The 10,432-nt window shown below is 44.4% G+C and overlaps 1 non-coding gene across 1 annotated transcript; it reads right to left on the minus strand.

Annotated features, from left to right (window-relative positions):
- Positions 1-5,415: 5,415 nt before the first annotated feature.
- Trnas-cga (transfer RNA serine (anticodon CGA)) lies at positions 5,416-5,490 on the minus strand. The gene has a single exon. It is a non-coding gene; the product is annotated as a tRNA-Ser (tRNA).
- Between the last annotated feature and the right edge of the window lie 4,942 nt (positions 5,491-10,432).

Consider the following 10,432-nt stretch of genomic DNA (forward strand, 5'->3'; position numbering starts at 1 on the left):
TTTAATCTGCCAGGAAGTTTCAACATGGCTTTTTTTCACTACGAGACGCCTGGACACTTCCCTTGTTAAGAGTCCTTCCTGGCACAAAGTAACAATGCGGCCGCGATCGAACCGCGGTATTGACCGTCTACGCATGGTTGAACTACAGACAACACGAGCGGTGTACCTCATTCCTGGTGGGATGACTGGAACTGATCGGCTGCCAGACCCACTTCGTCTAATATGCGCTGCCCGTGCATGGTTGTTTACGTCTTTGGGCGAGTTTAGTGACATCTCTCAACAGTCAAAGGGACTGTGTCTGTAATACAATATTGACAGTCAACGTCTGTCTTCCGGAGTTCTGGGAACAGGGGCGACGCACAACGTTTTTTGATGTCTGTTTATTACTAAATAACTAAAACGACCTCCCAGTCACAGTTCCAGATCGCCTATCTAACGGCTTCAAGTTTAACAGAAAACTGATATTCATTATTTCGTGTAATTACTGACCGATGAAATGTAACCGTTATATATTTCATTCCTTCGCGAAGTGGTAGCTATCCGACTTTACTTACATCAATAATAGTGTGCTATACGATAGAGTACAATGATCGTTATGCAGCAGTTAATCAACCACTTACAATATCTGCATATTAACTGAATGATCAGGGTCTTTGGCCACTGTATTGCAACGGAACACTGTCGCGATGAGACAAACAAATTAGAAATGCAGATTAACTTGTAATATTTGTGCAGATCGCAGATGCGAAGTTAATCAGTACAGAAATCATCCAAAATTACATCTAATAGGACAACACAAGTTGGGTAGTGAAATCTGACAAATAGTGATTTAGTCAGAAAGTGGATTATGCTTTCAAGAAAAGAGCGACACTTAATTCTCTGAACTCTCGAAACGTGTGCTGAGCAGCAGCAGTCATCACCGAGATGGTGGCAGGAAATGGCTGCTCTGACGTCCTCACGACCACGAGCTGCCCAGTTGACGTCACCACCACAAGTGGCTCCAAATTACGCACCGCACCTTCCGAAAACCTCTACATCCTTGGGAGGACTCCCAACAATTTCCAAAGCGACCAACGTTAATTTCACTTTATTTACGAGAATACGGGCAACCCTGCTGAAATTTTCCATTCTTGGCTTACAGAACACATCTTAACGTGCAAGAGATTGATCGATCGCTTCGCACTGAAGCGCGGATGTGCGCAAGAGTTATTGGATTTGATGAAAAAAATCTGGAGTGAAAGGCACGAATTTTCTCACATTGGCCGAACAGACCCGCAGCAACCCGTTCTTCGATCTGCATCCAGCGAGTTGAATTCTTCGTGCTAAACGGTGCACTAGGGACTTGCAGTGGCTAAGCTCAGGCAGCCTTCAGAGGGGAAGACCAGTGGAATTTGTCGACAAAGAGCGGAGCAGTAGTCTTCTGAAGTGCACTCTGCCTCATCTCCAGTGATCAAACAACACCACGGGACGAACACCCGGGCCCACTCGTTTCTAACAAGGTAATGTGAATGAAGCCTTCTTCCTGAGTTAGTAAGCCGCGTACTGTCCCCGAAAACAGTCAAGAAGTAAGCAGAAAAATAAATGTTGCAGACCTGTACGTAACTGACATGTCACGCCGAGTTTAAATTTTAAAATGCTGTCGTGGAAATGGTAATGAGCGGACGGCATTGTGGGCGGGAGTCCCCCATTCGGGGAAGTTTGGCCACCGAGGGCAAGTACTTATTGCACTCGATGCTACATTGGGGCGACATGCACGTCGGAGATAGGGATGAAATGATGATAAGGACAACACAACACCCAGTCCCTAAGCGGAGAAAATCTCCTGCCCCTGCCGGGAATCGAACCCGGGCCCCTTAGCGTAGCATTCCGTCGCGCTGACCACTCAGCTAACGGGGGCGGAGAAGTGCTGTCGTAATATGTCTATTAGGAGGTTTAATCTTACGCTGAAGGTTTAACGGTACAAGATAGGTATTAAGCATAGTAACTGTGTACAATTATGTGTTTATGTGAAGCGTAACTCACGGCACGCAAACTATCCAGACTATACATATCCGGTATCTGAGAATCAGAGCACTTAGGAAGTTCCATCGAACTTTATAGATACTGGACGTACTGGTAATTTCAAATCTCTTCCAAGCTTTTTCTCGGTGCTCGGCCACATCAAAATAGTCTAAGAAAAAATAATTATCTCTTACTATATTTTCGCTGTTTATGCAGTAAAAGCTCAGTTTTAATTTATTACTTCTTTACTACTAACTCCATTCGCAACAAATTTTGCAGACAATATCCATGTACACCACTGTGTGAACAATGAAATATTATATCATTGTAAGGCACAGTACAGGAGATACGACGTTACAAACTTTGAGCTTCTCTTGAAATAGAACCGCCTTATACATGAGAGTTCGATTCTTTAAAGAATCGATGGGTGTGCATGATGGGGGTGGGGATACAGGTCGACTAAAAGAATGAAACTGATCTACATTCCCTGATGAAGCCCACTCCAGAAATAGATAATGTAAGGTAGAAGACGCACAGTTCAAGCAGTTGTATGTAGCCAAATACTCTCTTTTCAATCCATCGTGGAACACAACTAGAAATACAGAGCAGTTAAACACAGTTTTTGAGTTGAAGTTTACTACGCACAGGCTGAATATCTAATATGCGCAGAAACGTGACCTGTATAAAATACAGAAAATGTACGTATGAAACATCCTCCTACATTTGATTTACACACCTATTTAGTCAACAAGCAGTAGATCTTCACCGCTTGTTCTTTAAACAACATGTTCAGTGTTTTTTGTTAGTGTATTGGTGCAGTCACTATCAAATTTGAGATGAGTACAGTCTGTCAGATTTTCACGCACCTCAGGGTTTATTACGTGTATCTCCTGAACCATTTATCGTGAGCAGTAATTAAACGTTATGCCTGGTGCTGAAGCTATACAGCATGAATAGTGAAGAGATAGTAACCGATTATTTTGAGGAACAGCGTTAGCAAGCAAAAGTTTAGAACAGGTTCAAAAGAATGTGCAAAATTTGTTGAGAGTCACTAAGTGCTCTCATTCTAATATACTGGATGAATATATAGGGGACGGCCCAGAATATGGAAGCACCGCGAGAAATGTACGCTTGCACATAAACGCAGATGCTAGCTAAGCCTGCAAGTTCCGCTGCACGAGCGGCACCTGCGTAATGTTCTGAAAGTGATGCACTCTACGATCGTGGTCAGACCAGTGTTTTGTGTAGTTTTGAGTGCGTTATATCTGAGCTAAGTGGCTTCGAATGTGGGGAAACAGTTGGCGTCTGAATGGCCGATGCTTCCACAACAAAGGTGACCGACGTATTTGCTATATGAACACGCACCGGATCAAAGATTTACATCGCACATAGGGAAAGAGCAAAAGTATCATGCGCTAAGCCACAACGCGGACAACAATGTGTGTTGAGTGACTGTGACAGGTTAGTGAAGAGGATTCGGACGTAAAATAAGAGGAAGACACCTGAAAGGCCAATGCAGTGTCGCACTCGCGAACGCTTTCGCCACAAAAACAACTGGCAGGGAGCTCCGTAACCTGGGGTTTGCAGCAAGAGCTGGAATTCCAAAACCAGTCTTCGGTGATGCAAACGTCTGTAACAGGAGAACGTGGTGGCTCGACTACGGAGCACTGGGGGAATTCCATTCGTTCGGATGATTGTTGTTTCAAGCTGTTTCCAACTCCTGGCCGAGCTGACGTGTCAGGAGTGAAGCGTGTTGGGAGTTCGACGGTTTTGAGCAGCAATATCGTGATATGACATGGGCCCCATTCTACGAAGGTTTACCAGAAACTATTGCACAGCATTTTTTTTCTTCAACAAGACTTTATTGGACATAATGTCAATTAAACACACGAAAGAATCGTATGTTATCTACACACCGTGTTTTTCAACGTAATCTTCATCCCGTTCTGTAGCCTTTCTCCAGCGCGAGACAAGGGTGTGTATGCCCTGACGGTACCAATTCTTGTCCTGAAGGCGGAGCCAGTGCTTCACTGTGTGAATCACCGCACCTCCTCATCGTCCTCAAAATGTCTTCCAAGAATAGCGTCTTTCCTCGCGAATGACAGCATCAGCTCTCTGCAACATGTCAGATGTGACAGCCTATGATGGTCTCCCCGACCGCTGAAAATCGTGGAGCTCCGCCTAACCGCCTTCTGATGACCTCACCCTCCTTGACCAGCCACTAACTGCACTTCTGTCGACAGCAGATGCTCCATATACTTTGCACAAGCGTTTGCGAATATTCTTCGCAATTTCTTTCTCTGCAGTGAAAAATTGAGTGACGGCACGTTGCTCGTAACGTACATCACCTACGCCATTTTGAAGATGTCCTGCAGCTACGCCATCTGTCTCAAGTGACACGGAAACACGGCGCGCTCACTCAGTAGACTTCAGATTATACACACGTAACGTTTCGCATTCGTAGCACTGTTTTCGGCTGACAAAAAAAAAATACTGTGTATTACTTTCCGGTCAACCCTCGTAACTCTGGAAGGTATCTTTAATGCTAATGATTATGTGACCACTTTGGCCCATCAAGTCCATCCCATAGCAGAATATTTCTTCTGCAGTGTGATGCTGTCTTGCATAAAAACGGGGTGCCCGTTCACACAGCTCGCAATGAGGGGTGGATTGTCGAATCTCTCCTGGCCGATACAGGTCACCTCACCTCAGTGTTATTGAGCCTTTGTGGTCGACTTTGGAGGGAACGGTGCGTGATCTCTGTCAACCTCAGTCATCATCACCTTTGCATATGAATGGTATAAGATTCCTTTGGAAACGATACAGGATCTGTATTTATTTATTCCAATTCGACTAAAAGCCACGTTGCATTCCAACGGGTTTCCTACTTCGCATTAGATATTTTTGTCCAACTTCTGTAATCTGGATAATTTGTGTGCCTCGATTTACGCTGTGTAAAGACATATATATACTATCTTAACTTAAATACTTACCTTAGTGTATTAAACCTCTGACGTTACTGACAGATGTTAATGATTAGATTATGAAACCGTTTCAAGTTTTTGAATTCGATTAATAACCATATAAATACTGAAAAATCTAATATTTGTTGATGCTGGAAGCCGTTCAATGGGCAACCTTCGACTGAGATTCGATGACCGCTTAACCATTTAGTGGTATAGATCAACGGCGAGGCTGTGTGATTATAACAGCGATATTCGGAAAGAGCTTGTGCCCGGAACGGCCAGCCGCACACGAAACTTCATGGTTCGTGGCCACAATATGTGGCAAATAAGTAGCGCAACACTGTGTGAAGCTACCATATAATGGAAAGTATCCTTCAGTTCAGAATGAGATTTTCACTCTGCAGCGGAGTGTGCGCTGATATGAAACTTCCTGGCTGATTGAAACTGTGTACCGGACCGAGACTCGAACTCGGGACCTTTGCCTTTCGGGGGCAAGTGCTCTACCAACTGAGCTATCCAAGCACGACTCACGCCCCGTCCTCAAAGCTTTACTTCCACCAGTACCTCGTCTGCTACCTTCAAAACTTTACAGAAGCTCTCCTGCGAGCTTCTGTAAAGCTCTCCTACGAGTTTCTGTAAAGTTTGGAAGGTAGGAGACGAGGTACTGGCGGAAGTAAAGCTTTGAGGACGGGGCGTGAGTCGTGCTTGGATAGCTCAGTTGGTAGAGCACTTGCCCGCGAAAGGCAAAGGTCCCGAGTTCGAGTCTCGGTGCGGTACACAGTTTTAATCTGCTAGGAAGAATCCTTCAGTCGCTCGACGTCGCTCTACACAACGCTTCCATCCAAGTTACAACCGTCTTTGGTTTGATTTATAACTGAAAATCTTTGTGCATTTTGCTACCAACGTGGTTCGTTTAAGTGACGCACCTGGATTAAATCTCTATATTATGATCATTTTGGGAACGAATTTGTTAATTTTTTTTCTTCTAATTCGTCGTTTCTGAGCTACAGAAAATTTGTGATGGCTCTGTTACCGGTGGTTTGTGTGAAATATGGTACATAATCTTTCCTTTGTTTCAGAATTATCTGCCCCTCATTTGATTTTCAGGTCTTAAGTGGGTAGTCCTGTACGAAAATTTTTCGAAAACCATACTTTTAGAATGGATAGTTTACATAACTGAAATCTTAAATTTTCCATCCAAGCAGACAACTTTCTCGAAATAAGAGATACATTTTGGAGCCTAGCAATCGTTCTCAACTAGGCAGGTAGAAAATGGACTTACCGTCCCTTTTTGTCGCCATAAACGTACGTCTTGACAGAGTAAGTGCGTCAGCTCTTGATTGTTCTTTTTGTGGAGGTTGAAGAACGAATGCCTGTGGCAGCGTTCCGCAGAAACGGGAAACACAAAAAAGTCCGATGCACTGGTGTCGGGAGGGGCTCCAGTCTGGACAGCCGCAGGGCGCAGCTGCCAGCTTCAGGAAGACAGGTGCGGAGAACAAAGGGGCCGAGCCGGGTCTTGTAACAGAGACAAACACGTCGACGTCTACTGCCCTGGGCTGCTACTTGAGCCCTGTCAAAACAACAGAGACACACAGTGCTCGTACGTTCGTGGGAGCGCATGCGTCTGCATGTGCGTGTATTGTTAACAGCAGTTACTGTCGCTGGGAAGTGCTCCCTGTTGAGCGCCTGATGCGAAGTATCCTCCAACATACAGGAACAAAATTCTCCCAGCTACTCTATGGGCTCACGTAAACGATCAAACGTGTTTGACAAAATTGATCTTATCTAGCCACGGATTTGCCAAGCACCCTGTACACGTTCAAACAATGTTCGTCAGTTTAACGTCACTTTGAGGCAGACGCTATTTGTGTTGGTGTGTATTTTGAGCGCAATGAGTGAGGCCACAATTGCATACAAAGCAATCATGTCATTGACTTACGCACTGTGTCTAAAGAAGAAGAAGAAGACTCTGCTCCGGGAAATGGCTTAAAATGAGAGATTTACCCATAAAAATATATTAAAGGAAATATTACTCTCAGAACTCGATGATTAAATCAACTTTCTTCGAATGGACGATGAAACTTTTTTAAAACTTAGTAAGTCCCTCCTAAAAGAGCAAACTTGTCTCCCATGTTCGCTATTGTCTAGCCACGGATGTGTCAAGCAAGCCCGTGCACGTACTACGAAAGCTTTTAAATTTAACCTTGCTTTTTAACCTTGGACCAGGGAATGGTTTCAACTGAGAAATGCGCAACTGGAAACCTGTTAATGGAAATGTTTCACTCAGAACCTGATGATTACATCAACTTTCTGCGGATGGACGGTGACCATTTTAATAGCTTGTTTATCGTTACTTCACCCTGACATTGAAAAACAAAAGACAATTATGCGAAAATTTATTACCTTCTACTTGGTCTTCTAATGACAGGTCATTAATATATCGCAACGTGGGAATATGCGACGGGCGGTGGAAGTTCGTAGCTCGAGATAGATACCGTAATGTCTCGCACAAACATCACCTACTATAATTGCGTAGGCTTCCACTGCCAGAGTCAGTCGACAAAAACGTTTTCTGAGTATGGTACTGCGTCATGTTGTATAAAACTACTGCTGGAAGAAAACCCCAGCCGACGTGGCCGAGCGGTTCAAGGCACTACAGTCTGTAACCGCGCGGCCGATACGGTCGCAGGTTCGAATCCTGCCTCGGGCATGGATGTGTGTGATGTCCTTAGGTTAGTTAGGTTTAAGTAGTTCTAAGTTCTATGGGACTGATGACCTCAGAAGTTAAGTTCCATAGTGCTCAGAGATATTTCAACCATTTTTTGGAAAAAACTAACGTTTCGGCCACGATTTAAGCGGCCTTATTCTGGGTCTACTGGTGCGTTATAGATATGCACTGGCCTTATGTTTTGTTATCACTGTTCACTGCACATGGCATTACGTCATAATTTTGAAAAGATAGTTTATTTCAATGGTCTCTCAAACTATCTTTTTAAAATTATGATGTAATGGCATGTGCAGTGAACAGTAATAATGAAAATATAAGGGACACTGCATAGCTAGATGGCACCAGTAGATCCAGAAGAAGGCCGCTGCAACCATGGCCGAAACGTTGGTTTTTTTCAGCAGTAGTTTTTTACAACATGACGCAGTACCATACCCAGAAAAGTTTTATGTCAACACCGCCTGCTTTTATGGTGACAGTTTGGGGTATGCAAGTTTAATTTCGCGACTCCAACTTCGTAAATTTTGCCAGTAGTGTGTGTTGTATACCGTAGTGTAAGGAAATTGGCCAATATCGAGAGAATAAAGAAAAGTGCTGTTATTGAATATCCTCATTTGAAGGGAATGACGCCCAAGGAAATTGCGGAAGACGTGCGGAATACACTTCAGGACTGTTCTCCGTCTTATGCAACAGTGAAAAACTCGGTGTCCGATTTCACGTGTGTAAGAAAGAGTGAGGAAGGTGCGCCAAGGAGCGGAAGGCCTGTCACTGTTGCCACCGATGAAACAGTAGTCACGATACGATTTTGCAGAGTCGTAGAATAACTTTGCAGCACATTGAAACCACATTTGGAATCTCCCATGGGCGTGATCATGACATTGTTGTGGATATTTTGGGAATTCGGACAGTTTCATCTCGATGTGTCCCGAAAGACTTGAATGCAGATCGGAGACGGGAGCGTGTGGAGTGTTGTAAGGAAATCGTCCTCCAATTTGAAGCGGATGAAGACGGCTTTCTTGCAAGGTATGTGACAGTGGACGAAACGTGGATTCACCTCTTCGATTCTGAGACAAAAGAACAGACACAACAATGGAAACATCCTTCATCCCCTACCTTAAAAATATTCCGGGCGCAAAAATAAGCCAGTAAGGTGAGGGCATCGGTCTTCTGGGATGCAGTTACGGTAGATTACTTGCAAAAGGGCGTAACTATCAATGCATTGTACTATTTCATCCTCCTGCGCCGTTTGAGAGAATAGTTAAAGAAAAAAGGCTCAGAAAATGGGTGCACGGAGTTCTTTTGCATCAGAACAACACACCGGTGCACAAAGACCTTGATTGTTACGTCAACAGCCATATTCTCCAGAGTTGGCTCCATCAGACTTTTTTATTTTCCCAAACCTAAAAAAAGACCTCGAAGGACGAAGATTTGACAATGATGATGCAGTGATTGATGCTGTAAACGCTTGGTTGGACTTGAAATCGAAGACCTCTTATTTGAATGGTGTGCACAAGTTATCTGAGCATGCACACAAGTGTATTACTGTGCACGGGTATTATAATGAAATATAAATTGGTATTATGAAATTTCAGTAATTCCTTATTTGTTAAGCTAGAAACTTTATGTGGTGTCACCGCCAGACACCACACTTGCTAGGTGGTAACCTTTAAATCGGCCGCGGTCTATTAGTATATGTCGGACCCGCGTGTCGCCACTGTCAGGATTGCAGACCGAGTGCCACCACACGGCAGGTCTAGAGAGACGTCCTGGCACTCGCCCCAGTTATACAGCAGACTTTGCTAGCGAAGCCACACTGACAAATACTCTCTCATTTGCCGAGACGATAGTTAGCATAGCCTTCAGCTAAGTCATTGGCTACGACCTAGCAAGGCGCCATAGCTTTGATAATTAATATTGTGAAGCATGTATCATCAAGAGCGATGTTCTTCAAATGTGGATTAAAGTTAAGTATGACAGCAACTGCGTCCATTTTCTAAGTTCTCATTTCCTTTTTAACTGTTCCAGACCTCACGCCAATCTGTGTGAGCTTAACGCGTGCCTTTCGGCTTCCTCTCGTTGTGACTTGGCTGTCTTGCTAAGTCACAACATATTTGGCGACGAGGATGGGATGGTCGTATTGCTCTAATTTACTTGTGTCATGGCTTCGCCACAACCTCCAGATGTACTGTCCGAATTTTATCGCTTGCAGAATCAGCAGACGCAGGCCTTATTGGATGCCCTTGGACAGCTCGTCCAGGGTCAACGTGCAATGCAAAACGATGCGGCAGCCGCCGCTCCACCGCTACCGCAGCCACAACACGCAGTTGCACCACCTTTTCGTCAATTTGATGCGGCACTGGAAAGCTGGACGGAGTGGTCACGCCAATTTGGATTCCATCTCGCCGCCTACAGAATTCAAGGCAATGAGCTGCAGCCTCACTTATTATCGTGTGTCGGCGTCCAGACGTACAGAGTGATAGTGAAATTGTCTCCCCGACGCGACGTAGCAACTCTGTCCTACGAAGAAATTTTGTCAGCATTAGATGCATATTTCAAGGAATCAGTCAATGTAGTTGCAAAAACGTATACTTTCTTTCGTACCAAACATACGGCTGGTCAAACTAAAAGGGAGTGGGTTGCAACTTTCCAAGGCCTTACTAGGGATTGTGCTTTTGAGTGTGAATGTGGACTCACTTATTCAGATACTATGGTACGTGATGAAATTGCACAGAACGTTTCT

Source organism: Schistocerca nitens, chromosome 2 (genome assembly GCF_023898315.1).
Source record: "Schistocerca nitens isolate TAMUIC-IGC-003100 chromosome 2, iqSchNite1.1, whole genome shotgun sequence".
NCBI classification, from domain to species: domain Eukaryota; kingdom Metazoa; phylum Arthropoda; class Insecta; order Orthoptera; family Acrididae; genus Schistocerca; species Schistocerca nitens.